General features: G+C 31.9%; 1 long non-coding RNA gene and 1 pseudogene across 2 annotated transcripts; one reads left to right on the forward strand and one right to left on the reverse strand.

The window, feature by feature from the left end:
- Positions 1-13,362: 13,362 nt before the first annotated feature.
- Positions 13,363-19,473, reverse strand: LOC146996073 (myb/SANT-like DNA-binding domain-containing protein 4; annotated as a pseudogene). Its single transcript, XR_015041932.1, has 6 exons — positions 19,028-19,473; positions 17,817-17,841; positions 17,653-17,690; positions 16,927-16,964; positions 16,141-16,450; positions 13,363-13,618 (listed from the first exon to the last, which is right to left on the reverse strand). The product of XR_015041932.1 is annotated as a myb/SANT-like DNA-binding domain-containing protein 4 (transcript).
- A 296-nt stretch (positions 19,474-19,769) lies between these two features.
- LOC146996074 (uncharacterized) lies at positions 19,770-23,419 on the forward strand. Its single transcript, XR_015041933.1, has 3 exons — positions 19,770-20,099; positions 21,516-21,553; positions 23,203-23,419. It is a non-coding gene; the product is annotated as an uncharacterized LOC146996074 (long non-coding RNA).
- The last annotated feature ends 1,568 nt before the right edge of the window (positions 23,420-24,987 follow it).

Genomic DNA, 24,987 nt, shown 5'->3' on the forward strand with positions numbered 1-24,987 from the left:
GCATCTTGTAAGCTTGGGCAGAATTTAATTATCCAATATTTATTTTTTGCCTATAATTTAAAGTGTTCTTTAGAACATTATCCAAAAATTAAATGAAGTAGTGTTTTGCTATAAAATTAAAAACAACTAAAATAAAACTTTATATTTCTTGCTATAGTGCTCTTACAATAGATAAGAAAATATGAGTTCACTTCACCCAACTTTTAAGATACTAGGCCGATAAATACATTTATAATTAGAGCAGACTATGATTCTTGTTATAATTGTAGTAATGTTTATTGCTTTAATTGAAATATTTAATTTTTAATTCTCTAATCATTCAAAACATAGGCCTAATTTCGAAGCACAGTGCCAACATGCATTTTAAAAAGCATCAAGGCCAGTTTAAACGACAATTTTTTAAATTACATCCCCACAGACATATCCAATTAAAGTTATTAAAAACTCTAGAACGTAGTTCAGTAGCTTTCTGAATTTGTAGGCAATTTCTTATTTAGAGATGACAACACAAAATAACACTTCAGAAAATATTATTTATCATGTATAAAAATCTGCTTTGTAACACATATCAGTAATAACTGTTTATCAATGTCATGAGGATTTAATTTGACGAGATCACATTCTTTAGAAGTATCAAATTCATGAAAGGATTTTGGCTTGGCCTTTGAAATTCATCATTATAGGCAGATTTATTTGATTGTTATGCATGCATTAAACACTACACATGCATTAAAAACACTACAATTATTTTTGAAAAATACACATGCAGTTTCACAAGTTTTCTGTGCTTATTTGAATGTTCTGCATTCATTTCTAAATCTTTACTCCATTGCCAAATTGTATAATACTGTGATTATAAATATATGGTACTTGCAATTATTGAAGTCAGATTATATATATTTTGTCTCATACTATTCAATTTATTCTATTGACTTCAGATGTCAATGTCAAAATTCTGGAAGTTATTTTAACCAAGAAACATTAGTGGGCACCGTGCATAAAAAACTCATCTAACTTTTTAACAATAGTGATTATAAAATAAAGAAAAAAATTATATATCATTCCAACGATATTGCAACTATAGTATAATGTTACATATATCTTTAGCAAACATTCAGATTTTATCTTGACTTTCCAAATTATGATTTGTTTTTTAATAAATTTCAATTTGCTAATGATTTTCATGTTACATTAGTATAATTTCCACAATTAGCACAGGAAAACAAAATTTGCGCTTTATATTAGAAGAGAAATTTCTTTTCCACATTCAAAACATCCACATTGGCGATGTTTGGCGACGGGTACATTAACCCTAGACTAATTTAATTATAGCTATTATTACAGAAATTAGCAGATACTTAGGTTATTGTACACAAGAATTTCACTTTACTTACACATTATAAACATCAGAGAAGATATAAACTCTAAATCAAGGCGTAATTAACATTATACTTACTAAGCAAATTTCAGCGCTTGGACCAGGTTTCCAATTGTCTCTTCGGCAATTATTTACCCATATTTTTCTTCTTTCTTCATTTTTAGGAAATTTTACCAATGTATGACCTTTCCGTTAATGATTTGTACAATTAATAGCTGCACATCCGCCCATTTTACACAAAAAAAACAAAAAAATTGTTGCACCGTAACTACACAGCCGCCATTTAATCTCCCACTTGGGATAGCGAATGCCTGATGATTCAGCCTGGTATATAGGAGCCTTAATTTTGATAATGGAAAAAATGTAAACTAAAGCAAAATGATCATTTTATATGGGGTAGTTATAATAACACACCGGAAATACCGGGTATATTACTTTCTGATTAAGCATTTTGTTAAAGCAAATGTTTATTTTATACACAGAATTCGTACGAATGCTGAAAATAATCGTAAACATTACATCCTTTCCTAGTGGACGGTGGACTTTAAAAATTAGTTTTTTAAGTTTTTCTGTTTTCAATGAGAAATTTTATAGATATACGTATTATAACATCAGTTTATAAATTATATGTTCAAAATTTTAATTTAATTTAAATTAAAAAATTTTAAAACAAATAATTAGTTATTTTAATTATAGATTTAAAATGCTCCTTGCGCGCTAATTTTCTATATTCTTTCCTAATTTTTCCTTTAAGTTTGTTATAAAGACTTGACAAAGGTTTTTGTGTATCCGTTATTGAATATGATGGATCAGAAATTTTTAAAAAGGATTTTTGTGAACTTAAACCCAGTTTTCGGAAAAATATCTCCTTTTCTTAAACATTATTATAAGTTTAAACTTCTTAATAATCTCATATCCCAAAACGCATACACAGATCTATTGCAACATATAACAAGATAGTTTCTTCCAAATATCATGCATTTTTAACTAAAAATGAGACGCATGGAGCATTTTCAAGACATACAAACTGCAAAAATTTTCGTTTTGAGAAAACCGAGTTTAAAGTTTTTCTTCAAACTTACCTTTAATACATGGTCATGAGAAACAGCAAATTAACTTTAAATATGAATATGTAGACACTAGATAACATTTTCGTATCATTTAACTATTTTTTAATCTCATAATATTAATATGAAAAAAATAAACATATCGCAAATTCATTCGTGATTCGAAGTTTGAGGTAGAAACAATTTATGCATTATATCCAATGAAACTTTTAAAATTCCCTCTCATCATGTGTTTCACCTTCATTTGTTAGATTTACATTATCTTTTAACGTTTTACAATATGTTTTACTATTTCTGTTTTTTTCCAAGCAGGTAAACTTTTCTTTTTTGCTTTGGTTCAAGCGAAGTTCAAGCTTTTTTGCAATGAGTAGAGAAAACGAGATTGTTTCCTCCTGTTCTAGGCGTATAGCATTCACATAAATTAAGTTAAATTCAATACTGACATTATTTTTAGCCTTTTTTTTTTTTTTTTTTTTTTCCAGAAATAAACACTTCTTTTGAGCAAATATATAAATTATTACATCAGTAAATAACTGTTAAAATACATTTCTTTAGATTTTCCTCCAGAATTTAAAGTTCAAAGTTTACGTTTTTTACACATTTTAAATGCTTGTAACTTATTTAAAAATTAGAATATTTTAACTCTGTTTTTTGCATATGATGTAGTTACGTAAATGGAATATTATGAGAGTAAAAAAAAACAAATTCAATATTTCGGTTGATTGTTAGCTATTTTAAAGTCCACGGTCCCCTTAAAGGAAAGCCTTAGAAAATGAAAAACGATATTTAAGTTAATTACGGGAAATAAATGCTGTAAAACAAGGTATTTTTCAATATTTTTGTGTTGTATTGTCTGCATTAAATAAATCTTGTTGAATAGAACACATGAAGGAATAACTGCTAAAACCATGGTAATAACATGATCAAAAAGTATTTTCCTATTTATTTTCATTGCTCATGCATTTTTTAATACACATGAACTTTGACATTCCATCAAAAATATATGATCGTGATTTTCAGTTTAAATTACATAACTCAAGCAAAAATATATATAAAAAGATCTAAATCAACAAATTCATATTTAATTACCCTAAAATTCTACAAATTTCTTAATATCACATCCTTATACTTTTAAATGGACCTATCAATTTTTTTTTTAAATTACCATCATCAATAAATCATTTTTACTTATACTGATTCACTTCAGATTTCAGCAGAAGTGCATATACACTGAAGTAACAAAAGCCATGGGATAGCAATATGCAAATATACAGATGGCAGTAGTATCGCGTAGAAAATGTATAAATGCGAAGTGCTTTGGCAGGGCTTTCATTCACATTGTCGTCGTATCCCTCGTGAGAGTAGCACGTCGCTTGCGAGTGCTCGTTCCACCAGATCCGGTTCTTCGATTTCATCACCCTGTCCTAGGCCTAATCGCCGCGCTTGCGTGGCCACGTGCCCAGAGATTTCGAGTTTTGACTATCGTACATGTAAGACGTGCATCTGCTCGCTCCTGATTTTGTGATATTAGAACTCTTCTTTTATTATACCTGATCAGAGTGCATGCCGCTGTAACAGTAGGCCGGCATTGCAATAGACTCTGATTGCTTTCCCCGTTGCTATATTCTCTGCCATCCGCTCCACCATGGATCGAATGATTGATTTTATTGCCGCTGAGATTACCAACTTAGAATGCGTTGAAGAAGCTGATGGATCTCTCTCATCTAAAGATGCACGAGACCTTAAATTCCTTCGTCGTCTCAAACTTTTCATCGACAGAGAATTGAATGCTGATCGTTCTTCTACTTCTCTTCCCAAACCAAACATAGCTCCTAAGGTTAATGACAACGATTCTTCAATAACTGGAATCAACAAAACTAATGCCAGACGAGCCAGCAGCCCTGCGCGCTCAGATGAAGAGCAATCGAAAAAATATAAAGCATTGGATGAAGATAGCTCCGATACGGACTCAGGTCCTAAAGGAGATATTACTAGAAGACCAAGAAAACCCTCTCGAAAGCCTACCCTGACGAATTCCTCTGATTCGACAGCTGAGCCGACCACGGAAACAACTTCTGATAATATGGATACAGCCCCAGAAGTACAGGTCGCAGATCCGGCTACTGAAACACCAAAAAATAACGTCATGGACACTTCTCCCAGTCCGCAACCAATGCTGACGCTACCATCGACCAATCCTAACACGAGCTCAAGAAAACCACCGCCTATCATGGTTAAAGATGAAAGATTCAAATTTTCAGAAGTTAAAGCACTCCTCATCGGTTATAATCTGCAGGCTGAAAAGGATTACTTTGGTCAATTAATTCAGAGTGGATTTAAAATCCAATCCAAATCCCCTGCGCTTTATAAACAAATCGTACAGGTCTTCAAAGACAAAGGTATTCGATATCACTGCTTCGAATTGCCTGAAAACAAATATGTTAAGGCTGTTATTAGACCTCTCCCCAATGACACGGACGAAAGCGAAATTGCTGAGTATTTAACTCAAAAAGGTTATAGCATCATCAGAGTGAATCAACTCAAACGAAGACGAGACGGAAAAGTCATAAATATGCCTCTCTTCTTGATCACCCTGGATCGTAAGGAAAAAAGTAAAAATATCTTCGACGAAGAATTCATCCTAGGAATGAGGATTAAAGTAGAAAGATACCGAGGTAGAGCTGGACCCCTGCAGTGTTTTCGCTGCCAGGGATTTCACCATGCTCAGACACATTGCCACCATGAACCTCGGTGCGTTAAGTGTGGAGACGCTCATCAATCGTTTTTATGTAAAAAAGACAAGAATACTCCCCCTACGTGTGCGAATTGTAAGATGACTGGACACACTGCGAACTTTCGTGGTTGTGAAAAGTTTCCAAAGCCTAAAGCTCAGGTTCAGCCATCATTTTATGCAGATCGAGTAATTAGTAACAAATCCTACTCGCAAGCCTTAGCCAGTGGACTTGCCCCTGAAGCGGTAAGCGAAGCTAAAACCATTCTACATGAACTTAAAAGCTTTGTCGCAATTATTCAAAATTCTGGACTTTCCCTGCTCTTCAAGCAACTAACCCAAGAAAAAAACGCTCTACCTCAAGAAAATGTGATCTCAGATAATGGGCCAACACACTAATAAGGCAAATTTAATCCGCTTCATGGTGTGGAATTCAAATAGTCTCCGCAATAAAATCTCAGAACTGCAAGAATTTCTGTACGAGCACGATATTGACTTCGCGCTCATTACTGAGACACATGCTCAAAGATGTTACAGTCTGAATATCTCCAACTACAGAATCTATCGCTGTGATAGAACTAGCCATCGAGGCGGAGGTGTCGCCATCTATGTGAAGAGAAATTTACCATCTTGCCTCGTTAAAGAGTGTAAAGACTTTGGTTGCGAGCTGATTACAGTGTGCATTACCCTTCCGGTGTACAAAAATATTTATTTCAGTGCTTTTTATAATCCACCGCATAATGTGTTAACTTATAACCTACTAGACTCAATCCTTCCTCCTGATACTCCTACGATCCTGGCAGGAGACCTAAATGCCAAGAGCATCGCATGGAATTGCCGTAAAGGAAATACAAACGGTAAAACTCTACAAAATTACATTTTAAGCCATCCTGTTGTTATTTACACACCGGACGAATACACTTATCGCCCGGACAGAATAGAATATTCCGACATTCTGGATATTGTTTTGTCCACCACAACTATCCCTATCACGCTTGAAGTATTGCACGAACTATCCTCGGATCACTTACCGATCATTGCTACTTTAGGAGTGAACAAAAGTAATACTGCTTCCACTAGGAAAATTACTGACTGGCAGCGCTATGAACTCTTCATGAAAGACAGTGTTCTTGATGTCAGAAATTTGATCTGTGTTGATAACATCGACTCTGCAGTATCCTCATTTACCTCAAAAATTCAAAGGGCTATTGAAAATGCTAGTGATACAGTTGTAAATACAAACACGCTCTTCCGACTGCCGCCTAAAATACGTCAAATGATGAGGCATAGAAATCGCCTCAGAAAAATTTACAACCTTACCTGGGATCCTGTCGCCAAAAGGGCGATAAATCGCCTAAACCGGGACATCAAAACTGCTGTGAAGCAACACAAGGACGAACTCTGGTGTGAAAAAATGTGCAACTTAGATTTCCGTGACGGATCTCTTTGGACTTTAATAAAAAACCTCAAAGCAAATTTTGTTACCAATCGTCCCATCTTCCATAACGGAGTTGTTGCCCTTTCAAATGAAAATAAAGCAAATGTTTTCGCCTCGCATTTGGAACTACAATTTACGCCAAATGATTGGCCTGTGGACAGAAACTTTGAACTTTTCACCCTTACTCATGTGAAAGATTGGCTAAATGCCCCCACAGCACGAAATATTCCCAAATTTGCTACCCCTGTAGAAGTGTCTCAAATTATTAAAAAACTCAAATCACGCAAAGCTCCCGGAAATGATGGCATTTCAAATACTGCAGTTAAAATGTTACCTCCCTGTGCAGTAGCGAATTTCACTAGCATTTTAAATGCGTGTTTATTTAACTCCTACTTTCCACAGCAGTGGAAAAGTGCAAAAATTATTTTAATTCCTAAACCTGGAAAGGACCACACGAAACCAGATGGCTATCGACCTATTAGTCTCCTGCCTGTGCTCGGAAAAATTTATGAGCGCATTATTCTCTCACGTATGCAATCCTATCTAAACATGTTGCCTCCGGAACAATTTGGTTTCCGCCAGCACCTTTCTACTACGAAGCAGTTGTTACGCATTACTGACTTTTGTGGCTCTGCTTTGCATAACAAACAAAGTGTTGCTCTCCTCATGTTGGACGTGGCGAAAGCCTTCGACCGCGTCTGGCATGAGGGGCTCATATCCAAATTAATTACTGCTAACGTGGACCGAGAAATGATCTTGACAATTCACTCCTTCATTACAAACCGGACTTTTTGTGTTTGTGTGAACGGTGCTATCTCCTCGTCTAGAAATATCCATAGCGGTATTCCGCAAGGGTCAGTTCTAGGACCTTATATGTATCTATTTTATGCTGCTGACTTTCCTCAAGCATCTCAAAATAACGCTATTTTGGCCTGTTATGCAGACGACACTGCCCTGGCAGTAAAGTCTGTTAATATGAATCACGCCATCAAAAAACTACAAGATGTCATTCCTAGCATCGAACGATGGTGCGCGCAATGGAAAGTCCAAATAAACGCAGCCAAATCTCAACTTCTCCTCATACGCAGAAATAAAAGGAACACACCTGTCAAAAGAGGACTTTATCTATTTAACGAAATTGTTCCAATTGTTCCCCATGCCAAGTACCTCGGAGTGATTATAAATGATCGCTTAACGTGGACTAACCATATAAATTACGTCAGGGATAAGGCCTTACAAATTATCAAATGTCTCTTCCCAATTATTGGTAAATACTCCACTCTCGACCTGGGAAAAAAGCGGCTCATCTACATGTCTGCGATCAGACCGATCATGACTTACGCCTCCCCAGCGTGGGCCGCCCTGACCAAAACTGACCTCAATAAATTATGTGTTGTGCAGAACCGCTATCTCAGGATTATTACGAATGCTCATTATTTCGTGACAAATAAGTGTCTACAAGATGACCTCAAGATCGACCCCTTAGATAAGTTCATCGCAAAGCAAAATCGGAATTTCTTCAGAGAAGCCCAGGACTGCAATCATATGCGTCAATTTAACCTCTTTGAATATGAAATATTGCACGAAGACAGGCACCTTAGACCATTTACTGCATTTATCCTCAATGAAAATCAGAACTTTCCAACCTAAGTTTTTACCCTGTGTTTACTTGGAAAACTGAAATGCTTAAAGTTAAGCAGCCACTATCGGGGTCAAGGCACGGGAGGGTGACGTCCCACGGGACTACGAACTAAAGTCTTCTACTGCTTACTGTAGATCTCTCACTGCTCCTATTGGTTTCAAATTTATTTTATTTTATTTAATTTAACTTTTAGTTTACTGGAAAGTATGTTTTTATGTCTCTTCAATTGAATATTTTGTAAATAGCAAATTCTCATGATTTTCGCATACACGTCTCAACAGCCAATCAAAAGACCTCTACTAAGAGATATCTTTGACTGCTTCTGCTGGACTCCCTGCGGAATTTTACTTTTGTATATAGTCTTTCTAGTTGTGAGAAAAATGCACTTTGATGAGTTTATGCACTGAATATTTGTAAAAATGCACACTGTACCTGAAACTCGGACCAGCATCTCTCCAGCCTACCAGACACCGCTATAGCCTCACGTGACAAAGTAGTCACACCTTCTTTCATTTTGCATCCTGTCCTCCGGACACACTCAAGCATTTGCTATACCTGCAATGTACTTTTTAATTCATGACAGCCGGTATACAGCTTGCTATCAGCAAGCTACACACGGCAATAGTGGGAAAAGGAAGGAAGGAGGGCTTTCATTTGCGTTCAAGTTATTCATGTGAAGAGGCTTTGACGTGATTATGGCCGCACGACGAGAATTAACAGATTTTGAACGCGGAATGGTAGTTGGAGCTAGACGCATGGGTCATTCCATTTCGGATATCGTTAGGGAATTCAACATTCCGAGATTCACAGTGTCAAGAGTGTGCCGAGAGTATCTAATTTCAGGCATAACATCCCACCATGGACAGCGCAGTGACCGACCACCTGCACTTAACGACCAAGACCAGCGACGTCTGCGTAGAGTTGTCAATGTTCACAGACAAGTAACACTACGTCAAATAACCGCAGAAATCAATGTGGGACGGACGAGGGACGTGTACGATAGGACAGTGCGGCGAAATTTGTCTTCCTTGGGCTATGCCAGCAGAAGACCGACTCGAGTGCCTTTACTGACAGCACGACATCGCCTGCAGCGACTCTCGTGGGCTCGTGAGCATATCGGTTGGTCCCTAAACGAATGGAAAACCGTGGCTTGGTCAGATGAGTCACGATTTCAGTTGGTAAGAGCTGATGGTAGGGTTCGAGTGTGGCGCAGGCCCCACGAAGCCATGGACCCAAGTTGTCAACAAGGCACTGTTCAAGCTGGTGGTAGTTCCATAATGGTCTGGGCGGTTTTTACATGGCATAGATTCGGTCCTCTGGTGCAACTGAACCGATCATTGACTGGAAATAGATACCTTCAGCTACTTGGAGATCACTTACAGTCATTCATGGACTTCACGTACTCAAACAACGATGGGATTTTTATGGATGACAATGCGCCATGTCACCGGGCCACAATTGTTCGCGATTGGTTAGAAGAATATTCTGGACAATTCCAGCGAATGATCTGGCCACCTAGATCCCCGACATGAATCCCATCGAACATTTATGGGACATCATCGAGAGGTCAGTTCGTGCCCAAAACCCTGCATCGTCAACACTTTCACAATTATGGACGGCTAAAGAGGCAACATGGCTCAATATTCCTGCAGGGGACTTCCAACGACTTGCTAAGTCCATGCCACGTCGAGTTGCTGCACTTCGCCGGGCAAAAGGAGGACCGAAAAAATATTAGGAGGTATCCCATGACTTTTGTCACTTCAGTGTATTTTCAGTATTATCTAAATGGACACTTATAATCCCTTACACTCCTAAGATTTCTATACAACATTTATCCTGGCGTTTTAGCAAATAATCTTTGATTTTCACGCCCGATTCTTCCCTCCATACATTAAAAATGGAATAATTAAAATACATTTCTTACACATAAATGTTCAATAATAAAACTGATAAACTTGCTCTACATCTTAATTTCAATTCAGCCTGTATTCAAATTAAATACTTTTAATTACGAATGTATTTATATCATGTTGTTTCTTAAAATTTTGTTATACTCAAAATAGTGTTCAGTATTTAATGTCTTTCTCTTATAATTAGAAACAAATTATATGGAATCAAAATTAAAACATATGCAGCAATTAAATAACACTGAAGAGAATATCTTACTTAATCTTTCGCTATTTGTATTCCAGCACAGTATTGTTTTCCTATCAGGGTCAAGCATGAGTAAGTTCACTTAGTTATATCAATTAAATTACATCAGACATATGCATCAGTTAAATAACACTGAAGAAAATATGTCACTCACTCATTCGATGTTTGCATCGTAGTGTGGTCGAGAAATTGTTATTTCCTCACGGTGAAGCATGTATCAGTTTACTTAGTTCGCAATGCTTAACCCAGACATTGCTTCAATACATAGAATTACGTTTGCGAGGCAAAGAAAGTAACCAAAATATGTGAATGAAGTTGGATAAGCGAATTTATCAACTAATCATTCAGGTACTCAGTATTGGTAAACATGACACTGAGTTTAAATATCTCACTATGATGTAAGTCTTATCCACAAAATGAAGATTTTGATAAAAAGTGATTTAAAATGAGAAATGTTTCAATTTTAAATGTAAAATAGCAGAAAATGTAAAATTACATCACAGCTATGTATGAAAACTACATAAATTCATTAAGAAATAGTCAATTATTTTATCTGGTAGTAAAGAGTGTTTTCCGCCAAAAAACGTATTGAAGTGTATAATTCTGACACAACGCTATAGCACAATTTGCTACTTCCGACTAGGTATAATAGCAAATTAACAACACAAATCAAATCAAACAGTTGATGCAACGAAAGTAAACAAACGCCAAGAACTAACGACTGTCACCCACATGACGTCATGCGCATGTGGCATAATTTTCTCCCTGCACTACGCATCGCTCTTGGGCCACCCCTGGGTAAAATCCATCTGAAATTATCTCAGAATTTTTTTATTTCTAATATAATGTAATTCATTAGAAGAGAATATTTGCAATATCAAAATTGTTTTCTTTCAAACAGATGTCATATAATGTTATAAAGCTAGTGATTAGCTGAGAAATGGATTTTTTTTTCATTTTAATCATGCTTTAATGTTCCCCTATCATAGTTGTTTTTGCCATTAATATATGCAGTTATTTATTGTATTTTGTAAATATTTGCATCAACATTGAGTTATAGTTATTTTTCAAGTGCAGTTTAACAAAAATCTTTTTAATTTGACAATTCTGGGAACTTCTTTATTCCCATCGATTTCAAAGTTTGACCATCATATAATAATGATCGTAAGTAAATTATATGATTATACTCCAAAGTAAATAACGTAGTTAACGAAAATGAGATTTTGGAAAGTTGCTGTCTCATTTTATATAATTGTTAATGGGAAAGCTTTGAGTAGATATCATATTGCATATGAAGCTTCAATATGATTCACAATTCAGAGAATTTCGAGTCAATGCGTAATGTTCCCCTTGCATAATCTTTGCTGCTCTAAAAATTGCTTCTAAATTTGACCACCCAGTGCCAGGCCTCGTTGTATGCAATATTAGATACTTTAGTTATGTAATCATGCATAACATTATTGATGTCTGTACTATTTAAAAATACTTTATTAAATTTTCATATATATATATATAATTAATTACTGTTTAAGAATATATATATATATATATATAAGAATAAATTTCACAAATTTAAATAAAAATGTGTTTTTTTTATTCATTTCATATATATATATTTAAGGTTCTGAATGTATTTTATGTTTTTTCCACATGGAAGTTTTCAGAATGATGATTACACAATTTGCACAATTATGTACAGACAAACACGGAAAGTGTACCTGGTGATATTGGTTGAAAGGTTGCCTTAGTTGTATTTTTATGCCAATTAGTAGACATACAGATCATTGTCTGCCATTTGATTTCCAGAATTTGCTGTGGTTATAGGTGTTGTTATTTGACTTTATTTTTTAATTATTTTAGTCATTTTTAATCATTTTCTGCTGTTTTACACTGCATGTTGTGGTATTTAGATTGTTTTATATACAAATTATAATTATGTTCTAGTAACTATGTTGTAGTCTTTTTAGCTTTCTAAAAAAAGATGTAAAATACTTATAACCAGAGATTCTGACAAAATAGATTAAAGAATATTTGTCTTTGAGTGTACAGAATTATAAAGCTCATTTTTTCCATTTGCTCAGATTTTGAAAGACATGTGAAGCAGCTTTTATGGACAACTATTTTTCTACTTACTTTGGCATAAAATCTGTGTATTTTTATAATAATAAGAAAATCTCTGGTATTAAATCTTTTTGATAGAAATATTTTATATTTAATCGTGTGTGTAACCATAGTCAAATCTGAATATCTTAACCATAGTCAAATCTGATTTTTTCTAATGTTTAATGTTTTCAGTTTCAAGCAGCTTTATAAAATTATTTTAAATTTTTGTTGTCGAAGGAATTTTATTATATTCAATTCCCTCATCTCATTAATGGCTGAAATTTTCTCAGGAATAATTTGTATATTTTATTATTAAAACAAAAGTTTAAATTTGAGTTATGCAGTTAAATGATGGTTTTATGTCTGTGCAAAAATATTATGAGTGTATATTGACATTCGTATATTTTAATATAGTATCGCCCTGTACTGTATGGAGTCCCAATGGCACTTGTTTTTGTGACTGTCTATATAGTATGCTTGGTTAGCTTTCAGAAAATAAGTGCTTTTAGGATACTTGCAGATTTCCTTTGACGAAAATTAGAACATCCAAGCAGTTAAGTGTAGTGATCAGTATCATTATACATTGGTCATAATGTGTAGTTATTAGTAACATAATTATGCTTTTACTGGATTTACAAATTGAGCACTCTGACATGTTTCGTGAGAATAAAATTACATGAAGTTGGTCAAAAGTGAATTTGTAATAATCATTAAAGATCTGATAATGCCAAAACTAATCAAGAAATATGTGGATTTCTAAATTTTAAGCAAAGAAATCAGTTTTTGTTATGATTCAGTATCGAGTTCAAAACTATGTTTTTAAAAAATATATTAGAATAGAAAATAAAGTTATATTAAATTTTTTTTATTCATTTTCTCAAGCTATTTATGATTGTATGTTGGTTTTCAATAATTTTTCTTTGATTTTCAATACAAATTCTTTGATTTTCTACAGATTTCTCAAATAAATTGTGCATCTGAGCTAATAAATTGCAGATATTTTTTTGAGTATGAATGATGTCCTTTTCTTCATCTTCAATTTTCTCCATTTTCATTCTTTTCCTTTTCTCTCTCATTCTTCTATTTCTTATTGTAGAACCTGTATCTAAAAATAAAATTTTTTAAATTATCATTTAAAAATTTAATTTATAATAGATAGTTTCCGTTTTATTTCAACATGCTTGTAGGATTCCCCAGTGTGTAATTCTAAGTTACAGTTGAAAGTGAAAAATGTTAAGAACTAGGAAGCAAATAATCGTTTGAGTTTGTGAGACAGTAAATAAACTTGGAAAGGGTTAAAAGACCCTTTTATTATTCAAATAAGATTTAATAGAACTCTGACTTGGAGTTGTAGAATACAGCCGACACTCGGGCTTTAACTTAAAAGATTAAGAAATAAATTAAATTAAGGTGTGTGTGTATGATTATGGCAATGCCTGGAAGGCTATCTGCCTAAAGAGAGGGATGCCTTCGTGGAGGACTTTCTAAAGGAAACTGGCTCGTAATATACATTAAACATGGGGAAAACCACGAAAACACCCATGCAGCCAGCCCGTTCGCGGGATTCGAACCTCGGACCGAACTACCAGTGTTCAGCGACTTTACCGCTCGGCCGCTGGTGGGCCCAACTAAATTAAGAGTTGGCCTCTTAATGCTAATTCACTGCGAAGCTATCAAGGGCCTAAAGTATGGCCGATCGTAATAATAGCTTACGAGAGAGTAGCCTAAAATGGCAGACATGTGCTAGCCAGAATATTTGGTATCTCTCTCATTAAGACAGTAGAACTTCGTGGTTAAATACCACTCTTCCTCATTAGCATTAGACGTGATTCTAAAACTACGTTTTGGCCGGAAGTGGTAAGTTGAAATTAAGAAGGGATAGGAAAGGAAGTTTAACTCAAAATTTAACTGTTAGTAAAATTAACATAATCCTTACATGCTTATTAAGAGAAGCTATTCTTAAATATAAAGTGAAAATGCCATAAAGACCTGTTATGACATATTTCCCAGCAATATTATGGATTTCCTTCACAGTCTTGATGATGGTAAGTGCCTCTGAATAAAATGATATTGCTGTTTATCACTAAGCCAAGAAGATGATGTTAGTCTTCTAATCATGTCATCAACATAGAAAATACAAGTACCAGTAATCCTCAGTGTTATTTAAACTAACATTATCTGGCACAGTGTGTTCATCATTAGAAGAAATTGCTGTGATAAGTTTTACTGTTCATATTATATTTCCCTTTACATTTAGAAAACATCTTGCACAAAACAAACAATAAGTTACTAAAAGAGTTTTAGATAATTTTTAGTTTACAGCGTTTATCTCCTTCCTATAAACATAACGTACATATTTTAATATTACAACATGAAAGTGGATTATCTGGTCCGCACCTCTTAAGCAGAGGTATCACCAGAGCCATAGGCTAAGAAATTTTTATATTTTAAAGCAAAAGCTCAATGAATATAATAATGCCAATAATTAAATTTAGAAAACCTATTATGAATTTTGAAGTCTTCTGACTAGGAGATGTGTTGGCCTCGCCAACGTCTTTATTGAAAATTACATTACAGTATATTGAATTATAATACAATATTATGAGAATTTGTTGAACAAAGTACAATCTACAAATAATTAAACATTGATCGTTGCAAAGGAGATTTTAGAAATAATATAACATAATTGAAATGAGAGATACTTTGAATAAGTACAGGGATAATTCAAAGGGAGATACAAATTACAGATACAATTCTGATTCATTATCAAATGAAAGATCTTTGATCTGAAAAACTGCCATCTTTGTGTCTTGGATGATAATTATATAATTTTCAAATGAATAATTTAAAAGCAATAGAAACACTTCTTAATGATTAATATATGTTTTATTGGTTCTTTCTGATTATCCACCTACCCTCCAAAAAGTATTCATGCACAGAATTATATATGTACAAACCATAATGTTGCCAAAATTTGTTTATGTACAACATGCAGGCAGCAGATGTTCATTTCAGTTCATGCATATTTCCATCTTCTGGATTGAACAGTATTTTTTTTTTTTTAATTTTTTTTTTATTAATGTTTTTGTATAGAGTACACTTTTTTCTCACAATGAATTGTAAGAGGATTGTTGAGTTTGCTGGCTGATGAAAAAGAAAGTGTCATATTTTTTGTCGAATTTGCATACTACACTAATTTGAATACTATATATACTGTACTTCTTAAATGGTAGAATTTTACTTGCATGTTAGATGAAAATTTTTAAGAATGTGAGCCAGAAATTGGTTTGAAGATAGCCATATCTTGTGTACAACAGAACTTCTTACCTTAATATCAATTACAAAAGTAATAATTATTTAAAAAATGGATTACCAGAGCACTTAATTTAGAACATTTCACATATTTTTCCCTCCCCCTCCTGAATGTTATTAGTGAATTTCATAAGGGCAATTTATTTACAACAAAAATAATAAATTATACAATTCATTGTTTTCATTTACATCTTCTTATAATTTTATACTAGTATATGGTTTTCCTTGCTTATTTAGACACATATAAATAAGGCAAAAACATATAAGGCTTTTAAAAGCATATATACTGTAATTTTATATAACTAGAATACAAACTTTTTCGTTTCCCTAAATGCCATTGTGGTGTTTCAGCTGCAGAATGCCATTGTGGTGTAGAGTTTCCTAAAGTAAATTTAGAGGGAAAAATGAGAAGAAATCATATGAAATAAGTACAATTTACTCAACAATTTGCTCTGACATATTTATACAATCAGAGATAATTTTTTATTTTGCATAATCATAAAATGGCGATAATCATAATTAAAAGGTAGCATATAATACCAGTAGGCATTTCATCATTCTATATAACTGCAAAATTTGCATTGCTTCCATCAGATATTCTGTAATTGTTTACTGAAGATGATCCCTGAAATATAATAAATGTTTACAGAAACAGACATACCTATTGTATAATGCAGTAACAGATTAGTATCAGTTTAACATGTTTTGGGAGCTTTGATACATCTGTTCCAAGAGAAAATTCAAGTGATAAGATGGATAGTGAAGCTAATAACTTTCAGAAAGTTGACAGAATAAAAACTGTTATACTATGCTGCTTTGCTCTTTGAGTGCTTGAAAACAACAAAGTGAGTAAATCAACAAAATAGATATTTTATCTCCCATAAAAATTTTCAAAAACATTGCAGAAGAGACAGAGTGACATGTGTATCAATTTTACCCACAAGAGATCCATATAAAACAAGACAAAAATTAAAGAAATGATAATTTTTTTGTCTGTAAAATGTTTATTCAAATGCAAACATGAAATCATAATAATTGCAATTCATCAATTTTTGCATTTTAAAAGATTTATAAAAATGATTCAAATTTGGAAATACTAACCAAATTTTGTTGATGATATTGTGGTCTGCAGTTGTCATCTAGGAAAGGAAAAAAAAAATATTAGTAGAACATTCATCGACACACAACTATTTGAAGAATAGCAGAGAAAACTTCTAAAATTACTAATGTAGGGCAACATCATTTATCATAATATGCATTGATAGAAACATACTGCAAAATTAAAAGTAAGCATAGTTAACAAGCATATTTCAGTAATGATTTACATTTCCTAAAAATTTTTAAACTTTTGAAGTGCACAAATATAATGATACCTAACTCATGCAAACAGATACGTATATCTGTACCCTGTGGAAATTATTTGAACTACATAAAAATGTAATTAATATTTTTATATATTCATATCAAATCTAGATAGCAATATATATAATAAAAATCTGAAAATTCCATTCTTTCAGAATTCTATCACAATTCATTAACAGTGTATTTTTATTTTTAAGAATGGTTAAATGCGTTACATTATGTACTTGCATACAAGTAAGCTGTGGTTTGGAAAAGTCTGAATTTTTTGGCTAAAGTATTCAAACACTTATCATTCAAGGAATGTGGCGTGAAAACTAATGCTGTATTCTAAAAAATGAAAAAAACAAATACATATATAAAGTTATTAAGAAATATTTATAATAAATATTTATGTTAAGAAATTATTATACAAAAAAAATTAAAACATATTCATGATTATTTGAAAATAATGGCACTAGAACCTACCTGTTGGCTTGGAGTATGTATCACAGAATTTTCTGAAGCTTCCAAAAAATAAAATATTACATAAGACAAAGAAATTTTACAGAAAATGATTTCAAAATAAAAATTTAAAAAATATACTTTTAAAATGAGATTTAAATTTTAAAATTAATTTTGTAACAACTTACTATTTCCTTCCAGTTTTCTTTGTTCCTGAAGATAAATAAATTTGTATACATTACTTAATTAAATTTTAACTATACAGTAATTGAAACTTTAGAAAACTTTGGTTTAACTTAAAAATTATTTGAAATGTAAAGAATTAAGGTTTTCTGCATGAAACTGGAAATCTGCTAATGCAAACCAGCTTACACATTTCTTTAAGTTCGCAATTTGTATTATAATAATAAATAATGTAAATAATAAATAAAATAATGTAATAAATGGTGTAAATACAGAGATTTAGCCAACAGTAATACCTACCAAACTCACTAAAGTAAATATTTAGGGAAAAGTGTCAAGTGAATCTGAAACTAGCATATTTTGAAATAGTTAGAATATAAACATTTATTATCAGAAATGGAAAACTAGCAATGAAATTTTATTGTAGTTTAAGTAACTTTTTTCTTTCATTGAAAAACAAATCAGAAATTATGTTTTATAACATATTATTATTTCAATTTCAGTATCAAGGTATTCAAAAACTGCTAGAATAAAAGATATTTTAATACATGACACAGGGAATTAAAAACATTTTAATGCTTTTCTTCTAAAAATCATAATTTTAACACATTATCTTTACATTTTTTTTAAGGCAATAACATTATTACACTTGTTAAAAAGATGTCATGAAATTCACAAACCACCAGAATAGGTTTGACTTATGACAAACATAAAGAATGCTATCTGTTTAAGGAAAGGAAAGCTTTCATGCAGGATCACAAATATTCTTATAAATTACACACACACACACATATATATAATTCTTTGAAAGACGGAAATATTTTGAGGATTTTCTACAGTTTTTGCTTGTTTGAACTATACAAGAAATTACAGTTTCTGCCATGTTGGGTATATTACTTGAATTATAAAGGGGACTAAAACCTGTGGTTTTATAACTATATACTTAATTCAAATAAATAATAACAAATTTGTTAAATTTAAATCCAAGCACTCAAAACTAGAAAAAAGTATTCAGTAACTTATACCTATTTTATCAAATGTTTACCAGAAAATTCAGCTATTTATGAATATCATACTTGCTTTTCACATTTTAATGACATTAATAAGATTTAAAACACACTGAATATCAGTAATATCTTGAACATCATAACACATGAAAAAAAATGTAATTTATATATCTGAAATTAACACATTACAAAATTCAAAAGATGCTTACATTTATTATATATTGTGCACTAGTATCAAATTCTAATGAGGTGATGCCTTCAACACAAGTCTTCCCTATCAGGGCAAGGACTTTTTCTTCAACATATGAAAGTTTCATATCTGTACTTGGCCCTCCTCCTGTATGGAAATGATTATTTTTTATTTTGGCTGCCTTCTTTTTTGTGCGGCTTTTCAAATCGATCCATTTGTTTTTTACTTGCTATCCAGTCCTTTTTACTCCTAACCCAACAGAGTTCAGAATCTCCGCAATTTCACTCCACGCTTCTTTTTGTTCATTTAAATTAGCATATGATTTTCCTAATTCTCCACTAACAAGTTCTTTGTAACTTTCAAGAGAATTTACAAGAACTTCCAATTCTCGCACAGAAAAATTACTTGATCTTTGCATGATTTTAATCGAAAACGAGACGCTAATATTCAAGTTCCCTTCGCTTATCGAACAACGTGAGTTTGTTTACAGGGATACACAATTTCATTGGATAACAGCTTCTGTTCATCGGTTATGCTTTCCTAGCTGGAGCGACAGCTGATTTCCAACTGCTATTTTGACGTCATCGGTTGCGAGAGGACAAAAGCGTCGCAGCTGAATTCGCTTTGCTAGGCTCTGTTAGGAACGCCCTACTGCGATGAAGGAACTGCGATTAGCAAAGCCTCGCACTTGGGGGCGAATTCAACTGCAACGCTCTGATAAATTGCAAATGTTAGCTCGCAAGAGGCGTTCCTGCTATCGGCTGCTAAAGTCGAATTCAAGTGCAACGCTTTACCGCTCTGGTAACTGATGACGTCAAAATTGCAATGGGGAGCTGGTTTGCTCTCGTGCCAGGAGAGCTTGTCCGATAAACTACATCAATATCCAATGAGACTGCGTGTCGATGTAAACAAAAAACATCAGTTCCCATAATTCCTCTGAGCTTATGGTCAAGTGTTTACTGCGTTGTACTGTGGTGTAACGAAGTGTTCCAGACCTGAAAACGAAGGAAATATGCAGACATGTAATGTAATGTGTACAACTTTATTTACTTTATCTTATAGATTCCCTCCAAAGTAATCTAGAGCAACAGGTGTGTGTAAAATATATTTTACTTTTCAGACAAAAATACTTGCTTTTTCAAATATAAACCACATTTTTTTCCCCATTTTCAAATTACAGCATTTGGTTTTAATTCTTCTAACAGTAAGTTTAATTTAAAATTCAAATTTGTGTTATATTTTTATTGTTTAATGCAGATGCATGATTCTTCAGTGACAGTAGGCATGTTTATCATATGAAAATTAATTAGTTCTTGAATTATATAGTAATTAATAAGCCCATCTATCTACAAGCAGATAAGCCTGCTGAACACCGTTATCCCAGTCTCTTTTTAAATCCAAGTGAAAAAGCTGGCTGCATGAGTGTTTTCTTCATTTTTTCAATGTATTATGCTTTGTGTTCTGCTCATTATATTGTGCATTTACAGTACACTTTCTGCTTCTTAAGTGAAAGTTTGAACCCCTTCTCATTTGATATCAGTTATGTTCAGATTTATTTATTTCACAAAATTTCAAAAAACAATTTTTGGCTATTAAAAGCTACAAGTGCAGAAACAAAAGCTTAATTTCTTTACTGTAACTGTGTCATGCTTCTCTGCTGATAATGAAAGTCGTCTTTTAATAAGATTTCTTTCATTGCATATATTAATTATATCTTTTACCATACTGGTTGCCATCTTTGATTGTGCATTCTTCAATATATTTTGGTACTTACGTATTAACACAAACACCTGGATCAGTTTAGTGGTCTTTATAAATGAAAAGAGAAAAATACTTATCAGGAGAAGTACGTTGTTTTTGGAGCTTGCTTTTAGCATAACCAAACTATCAATATTTATCTAAGTTGGCAAAATGTTATCAACATATCAAAGGAAAAAACATTTAACAAATTTAAAAATACTAATTTGAATTATTAAATAAAAATTATATGATAGTTTAAAAAAAAAACATTTTCCACAAATTTTTTGTCTAATTTTTTAGCACTTGTGCCAAGTGATCTGTTTTCACTTAAAAAAAAAAATCAGAGAATTACATAAACTTGATACTGCATGCCTTGTCTATGTACCAAATTCATCTCATAGTTGTTTCCATTAGAAATTTTTGTACTAAAATGTTCTATTCCTGCAGAACTTTTAACACAGCTTCGTCTTTTGATGGTAAGCTCCACAAGCAGTATTTTAAATCTGAAATTAATCTAAAACAACTATTCGTATCTAAAATCCATTGGAACTTGAAATACAACATAAGAAACACATATGAAAATGGTGACATTGCTTGAATGAAAAATTGTCATGAGCATGTTACCTGAAAAATTTTGATACATAATCGTTGCCAGAGTTTGGCACATTTTTGAAAATTTGGTAACTTTTATTAAGGTGGTTTCAATAATATGTTAATATCTTTTATTCTTATGATTGCTTCATTGTATACTTTTTCCCTTTCCCTAGAGTGCAGCACAATACCACAAGTTTTCCAGCCAAATGCGGTATGCATTTCAAGTTTCTATACATTTATATAAATTTTAAGAGAGTAAAATATTGACAAAAACTGCATTAAGTTTTCAACTCTTGTTTTGTTTTTCATTAAAAATTTGCTACCATTATGAATAATTATTTTTTTAATGTAAATGTTTTTAAGTATTTGTAGGATAAAGGCAAATTACATTTATTCATTCTTTCTTTGATATAATACATGTAGCTCTTTACCTGAAATCAATGTTTGTCAAATTATTATGCATAAATTAGAAGTATGCATGTTTCTCTTAAGTCAGTTATGTTTCAGGAACTATCTTTAATGAATTGTATAGAAAATTGTGGACGAGGTGTTAGGTGTACAGGAACGTGGTATATTATAAACATGTATAGTATCTCATAGTATATAAACTCATAACTTTGATTATGCAGTATGCTTTGTATATTATTTCTGAAAGCATGTATATTTCAATCAAGATTGTTGAGTAAACTTTTCTTGCTTTATGCTATCTCTGAAAGCATGTATATTTCAGTCAAGATTGTTGAGTAAATTGTGCTTATTTTATGCTTTTTTCTTTTTTACATTAGAAAATTCCACACTTTTATCACGAGGATGACATTTAGGAATGACAAGTTTGTATCTATTACATAAAATCTAATGTTTTCTGGATTCTTCTTTTCCTTTTCCTCCCAACAGAAAAACTTTAATGGTATAAATCAGCGGTTTTCAACCTTTTGACTGTAGTGAACCATCTAAGCAAAAACTGAAAAACATTAATACCACCACTAATTTTACAATTCCTCAATATTTATTTTTCAATTCCTCAATAGAATTAAAAATATATATATATATTGCCATTTGCACACTCTTTGTATTAAATATGTACACATAAAAAACTATTAGATTAAAAACTGATGATTATTTATCAAAATTAAATTTAATTAAATTATTCACTTGATTATCAAAATTTCAGTTATAATACTTTAATATTTAATTTCTTTATGTCTGCTCTTATTTCATTTAATGGTAAATTAGGATCCACTTTTTATTTTGGTGAGTATTTATATTTCAAATTTAACATGGAAAAAATCATTTTTCACACAAACGGGTTGTGCGAAAAGACAACACAAATTTGATAGCTTTATTTGAAATGCCTTTAAATTCTTTTTTTCGGTTCAGCCAAAAGTTAACAAGTGTGTCATTTTCCAAATCTTCAAGTCAATTTCGATCAAAGGAAATTTCTATTAACTATTCTTTTTTTTATGAGATTTTTGAATTTCATAGTTAAAAATATTTTCTTTCTTTGCATACCACCGGCTGAGAACCGCTGGTATAAATTAATTATAACAGATGTAAATTAATATTTCTCATACAAAAGAGTTATTTCAATTGTTTATTGTGAACATTATATACAGAGTATGTCTTTTATTAACAACAAGATTCTAAGAATTTAAAATAATTATAATTAAATCCTCTTGATCTATAAACAGTCTTAAAAATTATAAAGGGAAAAAAATTGAAAGTTAAAGAAATCAATATTATGAATTGTTCCTTTTTAGAGAAGTTTCATTGTTTAATTAATTATAAAAAGTGTTTTACATTATGAAATATAAAAATTAAGAATATTTGAATTTGAATGAATATTTTAAAATTTTCCCTCAGATAGAAGCTCAACTATTCGAAGCAGGAGACCGAAGAGAAAAAAGGAAGAGAGATGATATTACAGCTGCAGAAAAGGAAATAATTGAAATGCAGAAGAATATATTAATGTACTGTGTGAAATATGTGACTTGTATAAGCAATCAGTTGCAAATCAGTCTGCTGTCATAGAAAATCAAAATATAATTATTAATTTATTAAAAAATAAATCGTGCATTTGAAATATTACAGTGTTTTCATTCTTTTATGTATTTCTGCAGTGTGGGATTCATATTTTAATTGTAAAATTTACTACTTTCTTAATTTTATAAAATTTTGTGATTATAAAAATTATTTAAAAGAAATTCAGAGATCCATTATATGACATAAACATTATAATAATTCTAATACCACTATTATAAGTCTCGTGAAAATATTTATGCATTTTACACAGCAATTATCTTTTTCCTGGAGGAAAATGGGAATAAGACCTGTAAGAATCTTTAGTCAATGTATTACAAATTTTAATTTTCAGATATAACACGAAATGAATTAAATTGTTTTTCAATTATGTTAATAAGTTATATGAATGAGATGTGGTATTAAAAATTTCATTTCTTTTTATCATTGAAGAAATAACATTCGATATCCTACAGCTCCATAACAATGGCAGATAAAATTGACATTCTAATTTCGAAGTTCTAAAAATACAGAGATGACAACTATTAAAGTATGGCTAATGTCTAGTTTACAATAACAATGTTGAGTCGCGTACTAAAAATTAAGTGAATCAAACTGTATTTATTTTTCCCCTTCTCTTTTTTTGGCTGAAAAACAATTTATTATACACTCATGATTTTACTTAAATGTATTTCTTTTAATGGTAAACCCACTGAGGTAAGTATGCAGTAAGTTATTATAGTGAATGCCTAATGATGATATAAATCTAAATTCAGAAAACAATCTTTCCCTTTAATGTTTTAAAATCTAGAATTAAAACAAAAATGTATGTTCTTTAAATAATACAAGAGGATATGGAGGCATAAATCATAGGCTGTTTGTTCTTTACATATTATGCTAATCAGGAATTGGAGCAAAACCCTGCTTAATCGAAGAATACGCTCACAGGAATGGTGGAGGAAAATTGAACTGTCCAATATTTGTTTTGCCCACCCCCAAGAAGACATAAACAGTATAGAGTAAAACATAATACATAAACAGTATAGAGTGAAATAATTGTTTTAATTTATACTATAATAAATAAGCATGAAGTTCTTATGCTATTAAATGTGTATTGTCACATGGAAATTTTCTATCTTGTCCCACGGAAGGGGACGAAAGGGAAACTTGACTTTTTGGAAGAAACTGAATTTCGGTGCAGTAAATCTTATTGCTAAGTTTAAGATAAATTAAGTGCAATGCTAATTTATAGTGACTTACTATTGTAAATCATGACTGGCATACCAACACTAAAATATATATATATCAAGCCTATTAAGTTATTTCTGGTAGTCAAGAGTTTTTAAACATAAATGATGGAAACAAGAAATTCAGAGGGAAGAACAATAATGATAAAAGTTGTCAGTATGCATTTGAAACCAGGACTAATAAAATTATTTAGGATTATTATTATCAATTAAAATCATTTAGGGTTGTGCATTTAGTTACAGGTTTAAATATAAACCATGGCTTGTGGGTCCCCAAGAATATATTATGAAAGTAATTTTTTTCATAATATATTCTTTATTATCTATGAAGGGGGTTTCACCTTTGCCAGAGGTTCATTGTTGCCCACTTTGGGTTTTTATT

The sequence above is a fragment of the Stegodyphus dumicola genome, chromosome 7, assembly GCF_044657685.1.
Source record: "Stegodyphus dumicola isolate Sdum_Otavi_A_Nest chromosome 7, ASM4465768v1".
NCBI classification, from domain to species: domain Eukaryota; kingdom Metazoa; phylum Arthropoda; class Arachnida; order Araneae; family Eresidae; genus Stegodyphus; species Stegodyphus dumicola.